At 38.9% G+C, this 19,661-nt stretch overlaps 1 protein-coding gene across 1 annotated transcript in view; it reads left to right on the top strand.

Annotated features, from left to right (window-relative positions):
- OCA2 (OCA2 melanosomal transmembrane protein) overlaps positions 1 to 19,661 on the top strand; it is a 361,910-nt gene that overhangs the window by 194,902 nt on the left and 147,347 nt on the right. The window lies entirely within an intron of this gene.

Here is a 19,661-nt window from a genome sequence, read left to right on the forward strand (position 1 = left end):
AATGTGTTGTTGGATTCTGATTGCTAGAATTTTGTTGAGGATTTTTGTATCTATGTTCATCAGTGATATTGGCCTGTAGTTTTCTTTTTTTGTGGCACCTTTGTCACGTTTTGGTATTAGGGTGATGGTGGCCTCATAGAAACAAATGAAAATGAAAACACAACAACCCAAAACCTGTGGGACACTATAAAACAGGTGCTAAGAGGAAAGTTCATAGCAATACAGGCATACCTCAAGAAACAAGAAAAAAGTCAAATAAATAACCTAACTCTACACCTAAAGCAACTAGAAAAGGAAGAAATGGAGAACCCCAGAGTTAGCAGAAGGAAAGAAATCTTAAAAAATTAGGGCAGAAATAAATGCAAAAGAAACAAAAGAGACCATAGCAAAAATAAACAGAGCCAAAAGCTTTTCTTTGAAAGGATAAATAAAATTGACAGACCGTTAGCCAGACTCATCAAGAACCAAAGAAAGAAAAATTAAATCAATAAAATTAGAAATGAAAATGGAGAGATCACAACAGACAACACAGAAATACAATGGATCATAAGAGACTACTATCAGCAATTATATGCCAATAAAATGGACAACGTGGAAGAAATGGACAAATTCTTCAAAAAGTACAACTTTCCAAAACTGAACAAGGAAGAAATAGAAAATCTTAACAGACCCATCACTAGCACGGAAATTGAAACTGTAATCAGAAATCTTCAAGCAAACAAAAGCCCAAGTCCATATGGCTTCACAGCTGAATTTTACCAAATATTTCAAGAAGAGCTAACACCTATCCTACTCAAACTCTTCCATATGACCTATTTTAAGAGTACAGTTCAGCAGTGCTAATTACATTCACAATGTTATTTAACCATTGCTGTTCAGTTCAGTACAATCACTCAGTCGTGTCCGACTCTTTGTGACCCCATGAATTGCAGCACGCCAGGCGTCCCTGTCCATCACCATCTCTCGGAGTTCACTCAGAGTTGCGTCCATCGAGTCAATGATGCCATCCAGCCATCTCATCCTGGGTCGTCCCCTTCTCCTCCTGCCCCCAATCCCTCCCAGCATCAGAGTCTTTTCCAAGGAGTCAACTCTTCGAATGAGGTGGCCAAAGTACTGGAGTTTCAGCTTTAGCATCATTCCTTCCAAAGAAATCCCAGGGTTGACCTCCTTCAGAATGGACTGGTTGGATCTCCTTGCAGTCCAAGGGACTCTCAAGAGTCTTCTCCAATACCACAGTTCAAAAGCATCAATTCTTCGGTGCTCATCCTTCTTCACAGTCCAAGTCTCACATCCATACATGACTACTGGAGAAACCATAGCCTTGGCTAGACAGACCTTAGTCGGCAAAGTAATGTCTCTACTTTTGAATATGCTATCTAGGTTGGTCATAACTTTTCTTCCAAAGAGTAAGCGTCTTTGAATTTCATGGCTGCAGTCACCATCTGCAGTGATTTTTGAGCCCCCCAAAATAAATTCTGACAGTGTTTCCACTGTTTCCCCATCTATTTCCCATGAAGTGATGGGACCAGATGCCATGATCTTTGTTTCTTGAATGTTGAGCTCTAAGCCAACTTTTTCACTCTCCTCTTTCACTTTCATCAAGAAGCCTTTTAGTTCCTCTTCACTTTCTGTCATAAAGGTGGTGTCATCTGCATATCTGAGGTTACTGATATTTCTCCCAGCAATCTTGATTCCAGCTTGTGTTTCTTCCAGTCCAGCGTTTCTCATGATGTACTCTGCATAGAAGTTAAATAAGCAGGGTGACAATATACAGCCTTGACATACTCCTTTTCCTATTTGGAACCAGTCTGTTGTTCCATGTCCAGTTCTAACTGTTGCTTCCTGGCCTGCATACAGATTTCTCAAGAGGCAGGTCAGGTGGGCTCCAATTTTGCCACCTCCTCTCTGATACTTGCTATTTCTACTTTTCTGATTACATCTATCCTAGTAGGTATAAAATGGTATCTCACTGTGGCTTAGATTTGCATTTTCCTATTCCCATCTCTTTCAGGATTTTCCACAGTTTAATGTGATCCACACAGTCAAAGGCTTTGGCATAGTCAATAAAGCAGAAATAGATGTTTTTCTGGAACTCTCTTGCTTTTTCCATGATCCAGTGGATGTTGGCAATTTGATCTCTGGTTCTTCTGCCTTTTTGAAAACCAGCTTGAACATCAAGAATTTCATGGTTCACGTATTGCTGAAGCCTGGCTTGGAGAATTTTGAGCATTACTTTACTAGATTGTGAGATGAGTGCAATTGTTCGGTAGTTTGAGCATTCTTTGGCATTTCCTTTCTTTGGGATTGGAATGAAAACTGACCTTTTCCTGTCCTGTGGCTACCACAGTTTATTTAAAAATTTTTCATCACCTCAGATAGAAACTTTGTAACCATTAAGCAGTAATTCCTCATTCTCTTCCCCTCAGCCCTCAGCTCTTGGTACCCTCTAATCTGCCTCTTGTCTCTATGAATTTGTGCGTTCTAAATATTTCATATAAGTGGAATCATAAAATAATTGTTCTTTTTGTCTGATTTATGTCAGTTAGAATAGTGTTTTCATGGTTCACTGACACTATCTCATGTATCCAAACTTCATTCTTTTTATGGATAAATAATATTCTGTTTTATGTATATACCATATTTTGTTTATATGTATATCTGTTGATGGACATTTGGGTTGTTCCAGATTTTGACTGCTGTGAAGTCCCCAATTTAATTTCCTTTTGAGTATATGCCTGAGAATAGAATTGCTGGGTCATATGTTTAGCTTTTTGACAATCTTGAAAACTATTTTCCACAGCAATTTCACTGTTTTACATTCCAACTAGAAAAATGTAAGGGCTCCAATTTTGCCACCTCCTCTCTGATACTTGCTATTTCTACTTTCTCTGATTATAACTATCCCAGTAGGTGTAAAATGGTGTCTCACTGTGGCTTAGATTTGCATTTTCCTAAAGCCTTTGACTGTGTGGATCACAATATACTGTGGAAAATTCCAAAACAGATGGGAATACCAGACCATATGACCTGCCTCTTGAGAAACCTTTATGCAGGTCAGAAAGCAACAGTTAGAACTGGACATGGAACAAAAGACTGGTTCCAAATAGGAAAAGGAGTACGTCAAGGCTGTATATTGTCACCCTGCTTATTTAACTTCTATGCAGAGTACATCATGAGAAACGCTGGACTGGAAGAAACAGAAGCTGGAGTCAAGATTGCCAGGAGAAATATCAATAACTTCAGATATGCAGATGACACCACCTTTATGGCAGAAAGTGAAGAGGAACTCAAAAGCCTCTTGATGAAAGTAAAAGAGGAGAGTGAAAAAGTTGGCTTAAAACTCAACATTCAGAAAACGAAGATCATGGCATCCGGTCCCATCACTTCATGGGAAATAGATGGGGAAACAGTGGAAACAGTGTCAGAATTTATTATTTTGGGCTCCAAAATCACTGCAGATGGTGACTGCAGCCATGAAATTAAAAGATGCTTACTCCTTGGAAGGAAAGTTATGACCAACCTAGATAAAATATTCAAAAGCAGAGACAGAGACATTACTTTGCCAAAAAAGGTCCGTCTAGTCAATGCTATGGTTTTTCCAGTAGTCATATATGGATGTGAGAGTTGGACTGTGAAGAAAGCTGAGCTCTGAAGAATTGATGCTTTTGAACTGTGGTGTTGGAGAAGACTCTTGTGTCCCTTGGGCTACAAGGAGATCCAACCAGTCCATTCTAAAGGAGATCAGTCCTGGGATTTCTTTGGAAGGAATGATGCTAAAGCTGAAGCTCCAGTACTTTGGCCACCTCATGCGAAGAGTTGACTCATTGGAAAAGACTCTGATGCTGGGAGGGATTGGGGGCAGGAGGAGAAGGGGACAACAGAGGATGAGATGACATAATGGCATCACCGACTCTATGGATGTGAGTCTGAGTGAACCCCGGAAGTTGGTGATGGACTGGGAGGCCTGGCTTACTGCAATTCATGGGGTCACAAAGAGTTGGACACGACTGAGCTTCTGAACTGAACTGAACTGATTAACTAATGATGATGAAAATTAAAGTAATGGCTACTCAAGACCATTGCCCATTTTTATTGATAAATTGTGTTGTCTTTTTGTTATTGAGTTTTATGTATTTTTATATTCTCCTTATTAAACCATTATCAGTTATATGATTTGCAAATATTGTCTACTATTCTATAGGTTGTCTTTTCACTTTATGAAAGTCTTGTTTTTAATTTATTTTTTTATTGAAGGATAATTGCTTTACAGAATTTTGTTCTTTTCTGTAAAAGCTCAACACGAATCAGCCATAAGTATATATATATCCCCTCCCTTTTGAACCTCCTTCCCATCTCCCTCCCCATCCCGCCCCTCCAGGTTGATACGAACCCTGTTTGAGTTTCCTGAGCCATACCACAAATTCCCATTGGCTATCTAATTCCATATGTTAATATAAGTTTCCATGTTACTCTTTCCATACATCTTACTCTCTCCTCCCCTCTCCCCATGTCCATAAATTTGTTCTCTATGTCTGTTTCTCCATTGTTTCCCTTTAAATCAATTCTTCAGTAACAGTTTTCTAGATTCTGTGTATGTGTGTTAGAATATTATATTTATTTTTCTCTTTCTGACTCACTTCACTCTGTATAATAGGTTCTAGTTTACTTTTAATGGCTGAGTAATATTCCATTGTGTATATGTACCACAACTTCTTTATCCATCCTCTGTTGATGGACATCTAGGTTGCTTCCATGTTCTAGCTATTGTTAATGGTGCAATGAGAAGTGGGATACATGTGTCTTTTTCAATTTTGGTTTCCTCAGGTTATATGCCTAGGAGTGAGATTGCTGGGTCATATGGTTTTTCTAGTCCTAGTTTTTAAAGGAATCACCATACAGTTGTCCTTAGTGGCTGTATCAATTTACATTCCCATGAAAAGTGCAAGAGCGTTCTCTTTTATCCACACCCTCTCCAGCATTCATTGTTTGTAGACTTTTGATGAGGGCCATTCTGACTGGTGTGAGGTGATATCTCATTGTGGTTTTGATTTGCATTCCTCTAATAATGAGCAATGTTGAGCATCTTTTCATGTGTTAGCCATCTGTAAGCCTTCTTCGGAGAAATATCTGTTTAGGTCTTTCTCCCACTTTTTGATTGGATTGTTTGTTTTTCTGGTATTGAGCTGTATGGGCTGCTTGTATATTTTGGAAATTAATCCTTTGTCAGTTGTTTCATTTGCTATTAATCTCTCCCATTCTGAGGGTTGTCTTTTCACCTTGCTTGTAGTTTCCTTTGCTGTGCAAAAGTTTTTAAATTTAATCAGGTCCCACTTGTTTGCTTTTGTTTTTATTTCCATTACTTTAGGAGGTGGGTCATAGAGGGTCATTGCTTTGATTTATGTAATCAGGTGTTCTGCCTACGTTTTCCTCTTAAGAGTTTTATAGTTTCTGGTCTTACATATAGGTCTTTAATCTATTTTGAGTTTATCTTTGTGTATGGTTCTAATTTCACTCTTGTATACATAGCTGTCCAGTTTTCTCAGGATCATTTATTGAAGAGGCTGTCTTTGCCCCATTATATATTCTTTCCTCCTTCGTCAAAAGTAAAGTACCCATAGGTGCATGGGTTTATTTCTGAGTTTTCTATCTTGTTCCATTGGTCTATATTTCTATTTTTGTGCCAGTACCATACTTTCTAGATGATTGTAGCTTTGTAGTATAATCTGAAGCCATGAAGGTTGATTCCTCCTTCTCCATTCTTCTTTCTCAAGACTGCTTTGGCTATTCAGGGTCATTTCTGTTTCTGTATGAATTGTGAAATTTTTTGTTCTAGTTCTGTGAAAAATGCCATGGGTAATTTGATAGGGATTGCATTGAGTCTGTAGATTGCATTTGGTAGTATAGTCAGTTTTTCAACATTGATTCTTCTACTCAGGAATATGGAATATCTCTCCATCTGTTTATGTCATCTTTGATTTCTTTCATCAGTGTCTTATAATTTTCTGTGTAGAATTATTTTGTCTCCTTAGGTAAGTTTATTCCTAGATATTTAATTCTTTTTGTTGCAATGGTGAATGGGATTGATTCCTTAATTTCTCTTTCTGATTTTTCATTGTTAGTATATAGAAATGTAAGTGATTTGTGTGTATTGATTTTCTATCCTGTAACTTTGCTAAATTCACTGATTAGCTCTAGTAATTTTCTGATACTATCTTTAGGATTTTCTATGTACAATATCATATCAACTGCAAACACTGAGACCTTTACTTCTTTTCTGATCTGGATTCCTTTTATTTCTTTTTCTTTTCTAAGTGCTCTAGCTAGGACTATGTTGAATAATAGTGATAAAAGTGGACAACCTTGTCTTGTTCCTGATCTTAGGGGGAATGCTTTCAGTTTTTCACCATTGAGAATAATGTTTTCTGTAGGCTTATCATATGTGGCATTTACTATGTTAAGGTAGGTTCGTTCCTTCTATGCCCATGTTTTGAAGAGTTTTAATCATAAATGGGTGCTGAAATTGTCAAAGGCCTTTACTATATCTGTTGAGATTATCATTTGTTTTTTGTCTTTCAATTTGTTAATATGGTGTACCACATTGATTGATTTGTGTATATTAAAGAATACTTGCATTCTTGGAATAAACACAACTTGATCATGGGGTATGAGATTTTTTGATGTGTTGCAGAGTTCTGTTTGGTAAAATTTTGTTGAGGATTTTTGCATCTATGTTCATCAGTGATATTGGCCTGTAGTTTTCTTTTTTGTGTTGTCTTTGTCTGGTGTTGGTATCAGGGTGATGGTCGCCTTATAGAATGAGTTTGGAAGTATTCCTTCCTCTGCAATTTTTTGAAAGAGTTTTAGAAGGACTTCTTTAAATGTTTGATAGAATTCTCTTGTGAAGCCATCTGGTCCTGGGTTTTTGGTTTTTGTGAGATTTTTGATCACAGCTTCAATTTCAGAGCTTGTAATTGAGTTGTTCATAATTTCTATTTCTTTCTGGTTCAGTCTTGGAAAGCTGAACTTTTCTAAGAATCTGTCCATTTCTTCCTGGTTATCCATTTTATTGCCACATAGTTTTTCATAATAGTCTCTTATAATTCTTTGTATTTCTGCATTGTCTGTCATAACCTCTCCTTTTTCATTTTTGATTTTGTTGATTTGATTCTTCTCTTTTTTTCTTGATGAATCTGGCTAAAGGTTTCTCAGGTTTTTTTTTAAATCTTCTCAAAGAACCAGCTTTTAGTTTTATTAATCTTTAATATTGTTTCTTTCATTTCTTTTTCATTTATTTCTGCTCAGATCTTTATGATTTCCTTCCTTCTACTTATTTTGAGTTTTGTTGTTGTTGTTGTTGTTCTTTTCCCAGTTGTTTTAGGTGTAAAGTTAGGTTGTCTATTTGATGTTTTTCTTGTTTCTTGAGGTAGGATTGTATTGTTATAAACTTCCCCCTTGGAACTGCTTTTGCTGCATCACATAGGTATTGACTTGTTGTGTTTTCATTGTTGTTTGTTTCTAGCAATTTTTTGATTTCCCTTTTTCTTCAGTAAACTGTTGGTTATTTAGATTGTTTAATCTCCATGTATTTGCATTTCTTACAGTTTTTTTTTTCTTGTAATTGACATCTAATCTCATAGTGTTGTGGTCGGAGAAGATGACTGATATGATCTCAATTTTCTTAAATTTACTGAGGTTTGATTTGTGACCCAAGATGTGATCTATCCTGGAGAATGTTCCATGTGCACTTGAGAAGGTGTATTCTTCTGTATTTGGATGGAATGTCCTGAAGATATCAATGAGATCCATCTTATCTAATGTTTCATTTAAGACTTGTGTTTCCTTATTAATTTTCTGTTTTGATGATCTGTCCATTAGTGTGAGTGGGGTGTTAAAATCTCCTACTATTATTGTGTTACTGTCAATTTTTCCTTTAATGTCTTTTAGTGTTTGTCTTATGTATTGAGGTGCTCCTATGTTGGGTGCATATATATTTACAATTGTTATGTCTTCCTCTTGGATTGATCCCTTGATCATTATATAGTGTCCTTCCTTATATCTTGTAATATTCTTATTTTAAGGTCTATTTTCTCTGATATGAGGATTGCTACTCCAGTTTTCTTTTGCTTCCCATTTGCATGGAATATATTTTTCCAGCCTCTCACATTCAGTCTATATGTGTCTTTATATCTGCAGTGGGTTTCTTGTAGACAGCACATATATGGATCTTGTTTTTGTATCCATTCAGCCAGTCTGTGTCCTTTGGTTGGAGCGTTTAATACATTTACATTTAAAGTAATCATTAATATATATGTTCCTATTGCCATTTTCTTAATTGTTTTGGGTTGATTTTGTAGATCTTTTTCTTCTCTTGTATTTCTTGACTATGTAAGTCCCTTTATCATTTGTTTTAAAGCTGGTTTGGTGGTACTGAATTCTCTTAACTTTTGCTTATCTGAAAAGCTTTTTATTTCTCCAACAATTTTGAATGAGATCCTTGCTGGGTACAGTAATCTTAGTTGTAGATTTTCCCCTTTCAGTACTTTAAATATACCCCGCCATTCCCTTCTGGCCTGCAGAGTTTCTGCTGAAAAATCAGTTGTTAAGCATATGGGGTTTCCCTTGTATGGTACTTGTTGCTTCTCCCTTGCTGCTTTTAATATTCTTTCTTTGTGTTTAGTGTTTGTTAGTTTGGCTGGTATGTGTCTTGGCCTGTTTCTCCTTGGGTTTATCCTGTATGGGACTCTTTGTGCCTCTTGGACTTGATTTTCTATTTCCTTTTTCATGTTGGGGAATTTTTCAACTATAATCTCTTCAAACATTTTTCCATACCCTTTATTTTCTCTCTTTCTTCGGGGACCCCTATAATTTGAATGTTGGTGCATTTGATATTGTCCCTGAGGTCTCTGAGACTATCCTCAGTTCTTCTCATTCTCTTTACGGTATTCTGATCTTCAGAAGTTATTTCCACCATTTTATCTTCCAGCTCACTGATTCATTCAGATATTCTGCTATTGACTCCTTCTGAGTATTTTTAATTCCAATAGTTGTGTTGTTTGTCTCTGTATGTTTATTCTTTAATTCTTCTAGGTCTTTGTTAATTGATTCTTACATTTTCACCATTTTGTTTTCAATGTTTTTGATCATATTTACTATCATTATTCTGAATTCTTTTTCAGAAAGTTTGCCTATTTCCTCTTCATTTATTTGGGCTTCTGTGTTTCTAGTTTGTTCCTTCATTTGTTTAGTATTTCTCTGCCTTTTGATTATTTTTTTTAAACTTATTTTGTTTGAGAGCTCCTTTTCTCAGGCTTCAAGTTTGAATTCTTTCTTCCTTTTGGATTCTGCCCTCCTATGGTTGGTCTACTGGTTTGTGTAAGGTTCCTATAGGGTGAGATTTGTGTGAGTTTTTGCTTGTTTTTCCTCTGATGAGCAGGGCTGAGTGAGGGGGTAATCCTGACTGCTGATGATTAGGTTTGTATTTTTGTTTTGTTTGTTGTTTAGATGAGCCATCCTGCACAGGGTGCTATTGGTGGTTGGGTGGTACCAGGTTGTCTTTTATTCGGTGGTTTCCTTTGTGTGAGTACTCACTGTTTGCTACTGCCTAGGGCTAGTTTTCCGGTAGTCCAGGGTCTTGCAGTCAGTATTCCCACTCCAAAGTCTCAGGGGTTGATCTCTTGTCAGGAATGAAGATTCAAGTGGTTTCTTATGGCATTAAGTGAGATTAAAACAAATATCCAAAAATGAGAATGCAAAGAAGAACCCTAGACAAGTGTCAGTTACAAAATCAGGCAAATAATAATTAAAATAATGGAATATACATATACACCCATGAGCAAATTCAAAACAGTCCAACCAAAATAAAGTACAATAGGTTGACCTGGTGAAGAAAGGAAATAAAAAATTGCATTTTCTTGTTAAGAACAAAACTAAGTAAAGCACAAGGTAGAAAACAAAACTAAAGCAAGGTACCGAGTGGGGAATAAAACAATGAAAACAAGACTAACAAATATGTTGAGAAGAAAAGAAAGAAAGTAAGGGAAGAAAGAATAGATATGCAAAGTTAAATAGAGGTAGATGAAAAAGATTTATATACATTAAAGATTAACTGCAAGGGAAAAAAACAGTAGGAAAGGAAAACAAAGGAATAAATATAGAAAAAACAATAGGTTTTAAAAAAGTTAAAATTATAATAAAAGAGCAAAGAAAAAAATGGAAGAAGAAAAAAAAAAAACCCTCCACAGAACTGCAAAAGCCTAACATAGATGCAGAGGCTTATAACAACAATAAAAAGTATGACTGAATATACACATATACATATACACCCATAAGCAAAATCAAAACAGCCCAACAAAAATAAAGTAAAATAGATTGACCTGGTGAACAGAGGAAACCAAAAATTATGTCTACCAGAACAAAATTAACTAAAGCACTAACTGGAAAACAAAATGAAAGCAAGATGCCAATTTGGGAATAAAGCAATGAAAATAAAACTGACAAATATGTTGAGAGGAAAGGAAAGAAGGAAAAGAATGAAAGAATAAGTATGCAAAGTTAAATAGAGGTAGATAAAAAAGATTTATATACATTAAAGATTAATCACAAGGTGAAAAGAACAGTAGGAAAAACAAAGGAATAGATGTAGAAAAATAATAATAGGTTTAAAAAATTTAAAAAAGAGAAAAAAGAAAAAAGGAAAACTCTCCAGAATGGCAAAAGCTTAGTGTAGAGGCAGAGGTTTATAACAACAATAAAAAATGTGACTGACAAAGATAAAAAAAGCTCAAAAGCTTAATTAGATTTCATAGTGCCAATAAAAGCAACAACTACAATGGTGGGGGGGGCGGTGTGGAGGGTGCGGGGAGAGAAAGAGATACAAAAGAATCTACAGAACAAGTCAAAAAATAAGAATAATAAATGTTTTTCTTGAGTCACTGCTGTCAGAGTACTTTCCCTTGCTGGAGGTCACAGTCCACCACACCTCCCTAGGATACTCTCCAACACAGAAGTGCATGCAGAACACCAGCTGAGATCTCTGGACCTGTTCTGGGGGTAGCTCAGATTCTAATATGGTCCTACTCCTCTGTATTCTTGCTTCAAATGTCCATAGCTATCAGAACTAGTGCATTTTCTTTTGTGGGAGCTCTCAGTGACCTTTTATAGACACAGTCTGCCTAGTTGATCATGTGGATTTAATCTGCAGCTTGTACAGCTGGTGGGAAGTTTTGGGTCTTCTTCCTTAGTCACACTGTCCCTGGGTTTCAATTGTGGTTTTATTTCCACCTCTACATGTAGGTCATCTACTGGGGTTTGCTCCTGAGGCTGCCCTGGAGGACTTGGTTTGCCCCTGTGAGGGTCAGGTGTGGAGGTGGTGCAGCTGCTTGGGTTGCAGGGATTCTGGCACACCAGGTACTCAGGGGAGTTGGTGGCTTGGGCAGCAGGAAATATAGTGCTCTAGAAGGGTATGGCAACCAGTATTGGCAAGTACACCCCAGTATTCTTGCTTGGAGAACCCCCTTCCCTGACAGAGAAGCCTGGCAGGCCACAGTCTACAGGGTTGCAAAGAGTCGGACACTACTGAAGCAATTCTGTGTGCAAAAAGGCAAGACTTTTTTTGCTTGTGGTAGCTCTGCCCCAGTGAGAGTTGAGCATGAAGGTGGCACAGCTGCTTGGCTTGCAGGGACTCTGGCAGTGCCAAGTGTGCAGGGACATGGACTGCCTCCGATGCAAGAGTTATGGCCCTATCAGGGTCTTTTTTCAAGCCTCCTGTAGCTGGCAATCAGAAGGCCTCTTTAGCCAGTTTGTCTCCATAGTTCCTCAGGTTCAGGCACTTAGAGGGCTCCCTTGCTTGAGGTCCTTCTCTGTTGTTTGGTGTGTCAGGCACATAGAGGGGCCCCCCTGGCTTGGGTCCTACTCTGTAGATCGGTGGCCTTAGGCACTTAAAGGGGGCACCCTTGTTGGGGTTCTACTCTGTAGTTCAGTGCATCAGTCACTTAAAGGAGCACCATGGGTGGGGTCCTACTCTGCAGTTCAGTGCATCAGGCATTTGATGGTCCAGCCTCTCTATTAGTCAGCTGCCAATGCTGGAGTGTAGGGGGAGAGAGGCTATAGTGATGGCTTCACGCTGTATGCATGACTCAGTAGTATTGCTTTGCTTCCATGGCTGCCTGGCTTTCCTCCACAGGCATTTCCCACAGCAGTCTCCTCCCTCACATCCCCTGGATCTGTCTCTTGCAGTCAACAGCAGCCCTCACCCTGAGATTGTTACACAAACCCTACGCTCCAGCTCCCAGCTGCTGCCCCTTCCAGGGGACCTGTGTCCCTGTCTGGGGTATGTATGGCTGTGACAGGGACTGTTTTATTCTCATTCCATTTAGGCTGCCACAGATCAGCTGTTTCCCTCTCAGCCTTAAATGTTCTTCCTCTGACTCAGAAAATTGCCCTGATGTGGGGATAGAACTCCTGCTTCAGTTCCCCCACCCACCAAGGGCAGGTCCAGTCCTACTAACACTCCTGTTTTCCGCCCTAGTTCCTTCATCCTACCGAGTTTTGCATGGTTCAATATATTCTTTTCCACTGGTCAGGTACTCCTGTCCACTCTCAGCTGGTGTTCTGTATGCACTTCTGTGTCTGAAGGTGTATTCCTGATATATCCATGGAGAGAGATGTACTCCACATTCAGCTACTCCTCCACCATCTTGTTCTCTCTGATAATGTCTTTTGATGCACAAAAGGTTTTAATTTTGATGAAGTCCAATTTGTTTTTTCCTATGTTGTTTGTTGCCGGGGTCCAGCCCCGGTGGATCCAGGGTAATTCGAAGGGGAGACGGAGTAGGCATCCTAGGAAAAAACTTATTTAATTACAGATATATAGAGAGATTAGAAATGGATAGTATAGTAGGAAATATTAGTGGAGAAAAAGATTCTGAATATCTTGGTTTACATGGAATACCAATAAAACTCCAAGACAAGGAGTTTGCCAAGTATCCGTGCTCCAGATGGGAATTCAGCCAGAAGGGGAAAGAAAGAACGACACAGGGGAATCAGTCTTTCCAGAAACTGATCCAATTTCTTTATTTTTCATGTTTGCTTATATACTTTTTGTTATACATAGGGATGAATACAGAGTCACGTGGGGGTCAGCAGACCTGACCCTTGTCAAAATCAGGTGCTTCATATAAATGTATATAAAGGTCTTATGGGTTTTAAATCATCTTATGGCCATGAGGCCTGCTGACATTTTATGGCCCTTTCTGATAACAGTCAGTCAACCAGAAAACTTATTTTTTTCCAGGGGTGATTTTTTCTTAAACCAAGCTCCACCTTCCAAATAAAGTTGCATTCCTACAGGGTGAGGGTGTAGTGGGTTATAATCAAGAAAGGAATTTACTTAGCCTAAGGTTTAACATGATTAATCTTAAAGGTTAATACTTATTTCTCTTATATGTTAGTTATATTCATTATAAGGGCAGGGAATATGGAGATTTAGCAGCAAATATTGGCTCAACAAATGAAAACCCTTCACCAATATAATTTCTAATCAATCTACCATACTATACTAGTAATTTTGTAACTTCTTAAAAGAGTCTGTATTTAGAAGGTTTTAAAGCATCTCGTGCCTCTCACGGTTGGGAGGCTGGAAACAATCACATGTGGCTGGACAAACCCGCTCAGGCAGGCTAGAGAACCTTCAGAGGAGTTTGTAAGTTGAAACACTCTTGTCATACCCAGGAATTTTTATTAACTGGAACTGCAAGTTAACTCCTTCTCCGAGAGAGCTGGTGGGGGGACAGCCCCCCATAAAGTCAGAGGTATAGGTGAGAGCATAAAACAGACTCTGGTTTTGGGGGTAGATGCATGGGAACAGGGGGTTTCCTGAGGCTTGATCCCACCTTTGTGTATGCCGAAGCCTCCTTATGACCTTTGCATGGGCAGAGTTCCTCACTGCTCCTGGCAGTTTGTGTTTTACTATCACGCAAAAACACAAAATGGCTGTCTGGGGAGGCCTTACAAATAGCTGAGGAAAGAAGAGAGGCAAAAAGCAAAGGAGAAAAGGAAAGATATAAGCATCTGAGTGCAGAGTTCCAAAGAATAGCAAGAAGAGATAAGAAAGCCTTCTTCAGCGATCAATGCAAAGAAATAGAGGAAAACAACAGAATGGGAAAGACTAGAGATCTCTTCAAGAAAATTAGAGATACCAAGGGAACATTTCATGCAAAGATGGGCTCGATAAAGGACAGAAATGGTCTGGACCTAACAGAAGCAGAAGATATTAAGAAGAGGTGGCAAGAATACACGGAAGAACTGTACAAAAAAGATCTTCACGACCCAGATAATCATGATAATGTGATCACTAATCTAGAGCCAGACATCTTGGAATGTGAAGTCAAGTGGGCCTTAGAAAGCATCACTATGAACAAAGCTAGTGGAGGTGATGGAATTCCAGTTGAGCTGTTTCAAAACCTGAAAGATGATGCTGTGAAAGTGCTGCACTCGATATGCCAGCAAATTTGGAAAACTCAGCAGTGGCCACAGGAGTGGAAAAGGTCAGTTTTCATTCCAATTCCAAAGAAAGGCAATGCCAAAGAATGCTCAAACTACCGCACAATTGCACTCATCTCACACACTAGTAAATTAATGCTCAAAATTCTCCAAGCCAGGCTTCAGCAATACGGAACCGTGAACTCCCTGATGTTCAAGCTGGTTTTAGAAAAGGCAGAGGAACCAGAGATCAAATTGCCAACATCTGCTGGATCATGGAAAAAGCAAGAGAGTTCCAGAAAAACATCTATTTCTGCTTTATTGACTATGCCAAAGCCTTTGACTGTGTGGATCACAATAAACTGTGGAAAATTCTGAAAGAGATGGTAATACCAGACCACCTGACCTGCCTCTTGAGAAATCTGTACGCAGGCCAGGAAGCAACAGTTAGAATTGGACATGGAACAACAGACTGGTTCCAAATAGGGAAAGGTGTATGTCAAGGCTGTATATTGTCACCCTGCTTATTTAACTTCTATGCAGAGTACATCATGAGAAATGCTGGACTGGAAGAAACACAAGCTGGAATCAAGATTGCCAGGAGAAATATCAATAACCTCAGATATGCAGATGATACCACCCTAATGGCAGAAAGTGAAGAGGAACTAAAAAGCCTGTTTATGAAAGTGAAAGAGGAGAGTGAAAAAGTTGGTTTAAAGCTCAACATTCAGAAAATGAAGATCATGGCATCCGGTCCCATCACTTCATGGGAAATAGATGGGGAAACAGTGGAAACAGTGTCAGAATTTATTTTGGGGGGCTTCAAAATCACTGCAGATGGTGATTGCAGTCATGAAATTAAAAGACATTTACTCCTTGGAAGAAAAGTTATTACCAAGATAGACAGCATATTCAAAAGCAGAGACATTACTTTGCTGACTAAGGTTCGTCTAGTCAAGGCTATGGTTTTTCCTGTGGTTATGTATGGATGTGAGAGTTGGACTGTGAAGAAGGATGAGCACTGAAGAATTGATGCTTTTGCACTGTGGTGTTGGAGAAGACTCTTGAGAGTCCCTTGGACTGCAAGGAGATCCAACCAGTCCATTCTGAAGGAGATCAGCCCTGGGATTTCTTTGGAAGAAATGATGATACTAAAGTTGAAGCTCTAGTACTTTGCCCACCTCATGCAAAGAGTTGACTCATAGGAAACGACTCTTATGCTGGGAGGGATTGGGGGCAGGAGGAGAAGGGCACAACAGAGTATGAGATGGCTGGATGGCATCACGGACTCGATGGACGTGAGTCTGAGTGAACTCCGGGAGATGGTGATGGACAGGGAGGCCTGGCGTGCTGCGATTCATGGGGTCGCAAAGAGTCGGACACGACTGAGCGACTAAACTGAACTGATCACATCTAAGAATCCATTGCCAAATCCAAGGTCAGAAAGATTTACCTTCATGTTTTCTTCTAAGACTTTTATGGCTTTAACTGTTATATTTTTCACTGATACATTCAGAGTTAATTTTGTATATGGTGGGATGAAGGGGTCCTACTTTATTCTTTTGCATGTGGAAATTCAGTTGTCCTAGCTCTATTTGTTGAATAGATGACTCTTTTTCCATTGAATGGATGTGACAGCCTCCTCAAAAATCAGTTGGTCATAGATATATGGGTTTATTTATGGACTCTAAATTGTATTCCAGTACCCCACTGTTTTTATTACTGTAGCTTTTTAGCAACTTTTGAAATTAGAAAATATGAGTTATCTGACTTTGCTCTTTTTCAAATGGTTTTGGCTGTTTGGGAACCCTTGCAATCCCATGATTTTGAGAGTTGGATTTTCCATTTATGCAAGGAAAGCATTTTTTAGAAAATACACTTAATCTGCAGGTCTTTGTGTCATATGAACATATTAGAAATATTAAGGTTTTCTCACAAAGATAGGATTTCTCTTTGTTAATTTTTTTTTCAGCAATGTTTCTGGTTTTCAGTGTACAAATCTTTTACCTTTTCAGTTTATTTATTCCCTGGTATTCTATTCTTGGCCTTCGCTGATGCCTCAGACAGTAAAGAATCTGCTTGCAATGTAAGAGACCTGAATTTGATCCCTGGATTGGGAAGATCCTCTGGAGAAGGAAATGGAAATCCCACCACGAATTTGTGCCAGGAAAATAACAAGACAGAGAGCCTAGTTGGCTACAGTCTATGGGGTTGTAAAGAATTGGACACGACTGAGGACTAACACTTTCACTTTTTTTCCATTCTTCTAGATGCTCTTGAAGTGCAGTTGCTTACTTATTTTTTCCAGATAACTTATTGCAAATATATAGATAGAAACACAACTGACATTTGTGCATTGATTTCATACCCTGCATATTGTTTGTTGCTTTTTTCTGGATTCTTTTTCTGCAGTTTTCTATGTATAAGACAATTTCATCTGTTAATGTTCAGTTTTACTTCTCCCTTTCCAACTCAGAGACCTTTTATATATTTATTTTTTTGTTGATAATTTTTTCTGCATTGAAGTTCCAGTTCAATGTTGAATAGAAGTGATAAAAGTGGGCATACTTATTTTGTCCATGATCTTAAGCTAAACTCTTTCATCCTTTCACTAATGAGTATGGCGTTCAGTTCAGTTTAGTTCAGTCGCTCAGTCGTGTCCAACTCTTTGCAACCCCATGAATCACAGCACGCCAGGCCTCCCTGTCCATCACCAACTGCCGGAGTTTACCTAAATTCATGTCCATCGAGTCGGTGATGCTATCCAGCCATCTCATCCTCTTTCATCCCCTTCTCCTCCTGCCCCCAATCCCTCCCAGTACCAGGGTCTTTTCCAACGAGTCAACTCTTCATGAGGTGGCCAAAGTATTGGAGCTTCAGCTTCAGCATCAGTCCTTCCAATGAACACTCAGGACTGAGCTCCTTTAGGATGGACTGGTTGGATCTCCTTGCAGTCCAAGGGACTCTGAAGAGTTTTCTCCAACACCACAGTTCAAAAGCATCAATTCTTCGGTGCTCAGCTTTCTTCACAGTCCAACTCTCACATCCATACATGACTACTGGAAAAACCATAGCCTTGACTAGACCGGCCTTTGTGGGCAAAGTAATGTCTCTGCTTTCAATATGCTATCTAGGTTGGTGATAACTTTCCTTCCAAGGAGTAAGCCTCTTTTAATTTCACGGCTGCAATCACCATCTACAGTGATTTTGGAGCCCCCCAAAATAAAGTCTGACACTGTTTCCACTGTTTCCCCATCTGTTTCCCTTGAAGTGATGATCTTGATCATCACTTGATCATCTTGGTCATCTTCCCATGGTGCCATGATCTTAGTTTTCTGAATGTTGAGCTTTAAGTCAACCTTTTCACTTTCCTCTTTCACTTCCATCAAGGGGCTTTTTAGTTCCTCTTCACTTTCTGCCATAAGGATGGTGTCATCTGCATATCTGAGGTTATTGATATTTCTCCCAGCAATCTTGATTCCAGCTTGTGCTTCTTCCTGCCCAGCGTTTCCCATGATGTACTCTGCATATAAGTTAAATAAGCAGGGTGACAATATACAGCTTTGACGTACCCCTTTTCCTATTTGGAACCACTCTGTTGTCCCATGGTGTTAGCTGTGGGTTTTTTGTAAAGTTCCTTTATCTTGTTGATGAAGAAGCTTCCCTTCTATTCTTATTTTTCTGGGTATTTTTAATTATAAAGATGCTGGATTTTGTCAAATATGTTTTCTGTGTCAATTGAGATAATCATATAAAATTTTCCCTTTCATTCGATTAATGTGGTGGTGTTGTTGTTCAGTCACTCAGTCGTGTTCAACTCTTTGTGACCCAATGGACTGCAGCATGCCAGTCTTCCCTGTCCTTCACTATCTCCTGGACTCTGCTCAAATTTGTGTCCATTGAGTCAATGATGCCATCCAACCATCTCATCGTCTGCTGCACACTTCTCCTCCTGCCTTCAATCTTTTCTAGCATCACGGTCTTTCCAATGAGTTGGCTCTTCGCATCAGGTGGCCAAGGTATTGGAGTTCCAGCTTCAGCATCAGTCCTTCCAATGAATATTTAGGGCTGATTTCCTTTAGGATTGACTGGTTTGATGTCCTTGGAGTCCAAGGGACTCTCAAGAGTCTTCTCCAGCACCACAATTCAAAAGCATCAATTCTTCTGTGTTAAGCTTCTTTATGGTTCAGCTGTCACATCTGTACATGACTACTGGAAAACCATAGGTTTAACTAGATGGACCCATGTTGGTAAAGTGACATCTTTGCTTTTCAATACACTGTCTAGGTTTGTCATAGTTTTTCTTCCAAGAAATGGGAGTCTTTTAATTTCCTGGCTGTAGTCACCACTCAAAGTGATTTTTGAGCTGAGGAAATTAAAACCTGTCACTGATTCCATTGTTTCCCCATCTATTTGCCATGAAGTGATGGGACTGGATGCCATGATCTTTGTTTTTTGAATGTTGAGTTTTAAGCCAGCTTTTTCTCTCTCCTCTTTCACTTTCATCAAGAGGCTTTTTAGTTCCTCTTCCCTTTCTGCCATTAGGGCAGTGTCATCTGCTTATCTGAGGTTATTGATATTTCTCCAGGCAATCTTGATTCCAGCTTGAACTTCATCCAGTCTGCCATTTCTCATGATGTACTCTGCATAAGATAAATAAGCAAGGTGACAGTATACAGCCTTGATGTACTCCTTTCCCAATTTTGAGCCAGTCCATTGTTCTATGTCCGGTTCTAACTGTTGCTCTTTGACCTGCATATGGCTTTTTCAAGAGACAGGTAAGGTGGTCTGGTATTCTCATCTCTTTTAGGGATTTTCCACAGTTTGTTGTGAATCCACAGTCAAAGGCTTTAGTGTCATCAGTGAAGAAGAAGTAGATGTTTTTCTGGAATTCCTTTGCTTTTTCTATGATCCAACAGATGTTGGCAATTTGATCTCTGGTTCCTCTGCCTTTTCATTTTTGAAATTAATTAATTTATTTTAATTGGAGGCTAATTATTTTACAATATTGTAGTGGTGGGTTTTTTTTTTTTTGCCCTATATTGACATGAATCAGCCATAGGTGTACATATGTCCCCCATTCTGAACCTCCTCCCCACCACCTCCCTCCCAATCCTATCCCTCAGGGTCATCCCAGTGCATCCTGTCTCATGTATTGAACCTGGACTGGTGATCTATTTCAC

Source organism: Oryx dammah, unplaced genomic scaffold (assembly GCF_014754425.2).
Source record: "Oryx dammah isolate SB20612 unplaced genomic scaffold, SCBI_Odam_1.1 HiC_scaffold_27, whole genome shotgun sequence".
Lineage (NCBI taxonomy): Eukaryota > Metazoa > Chordata > Mammalia > Artiodactyla > Bovidae > Oryx > Oryx dammah.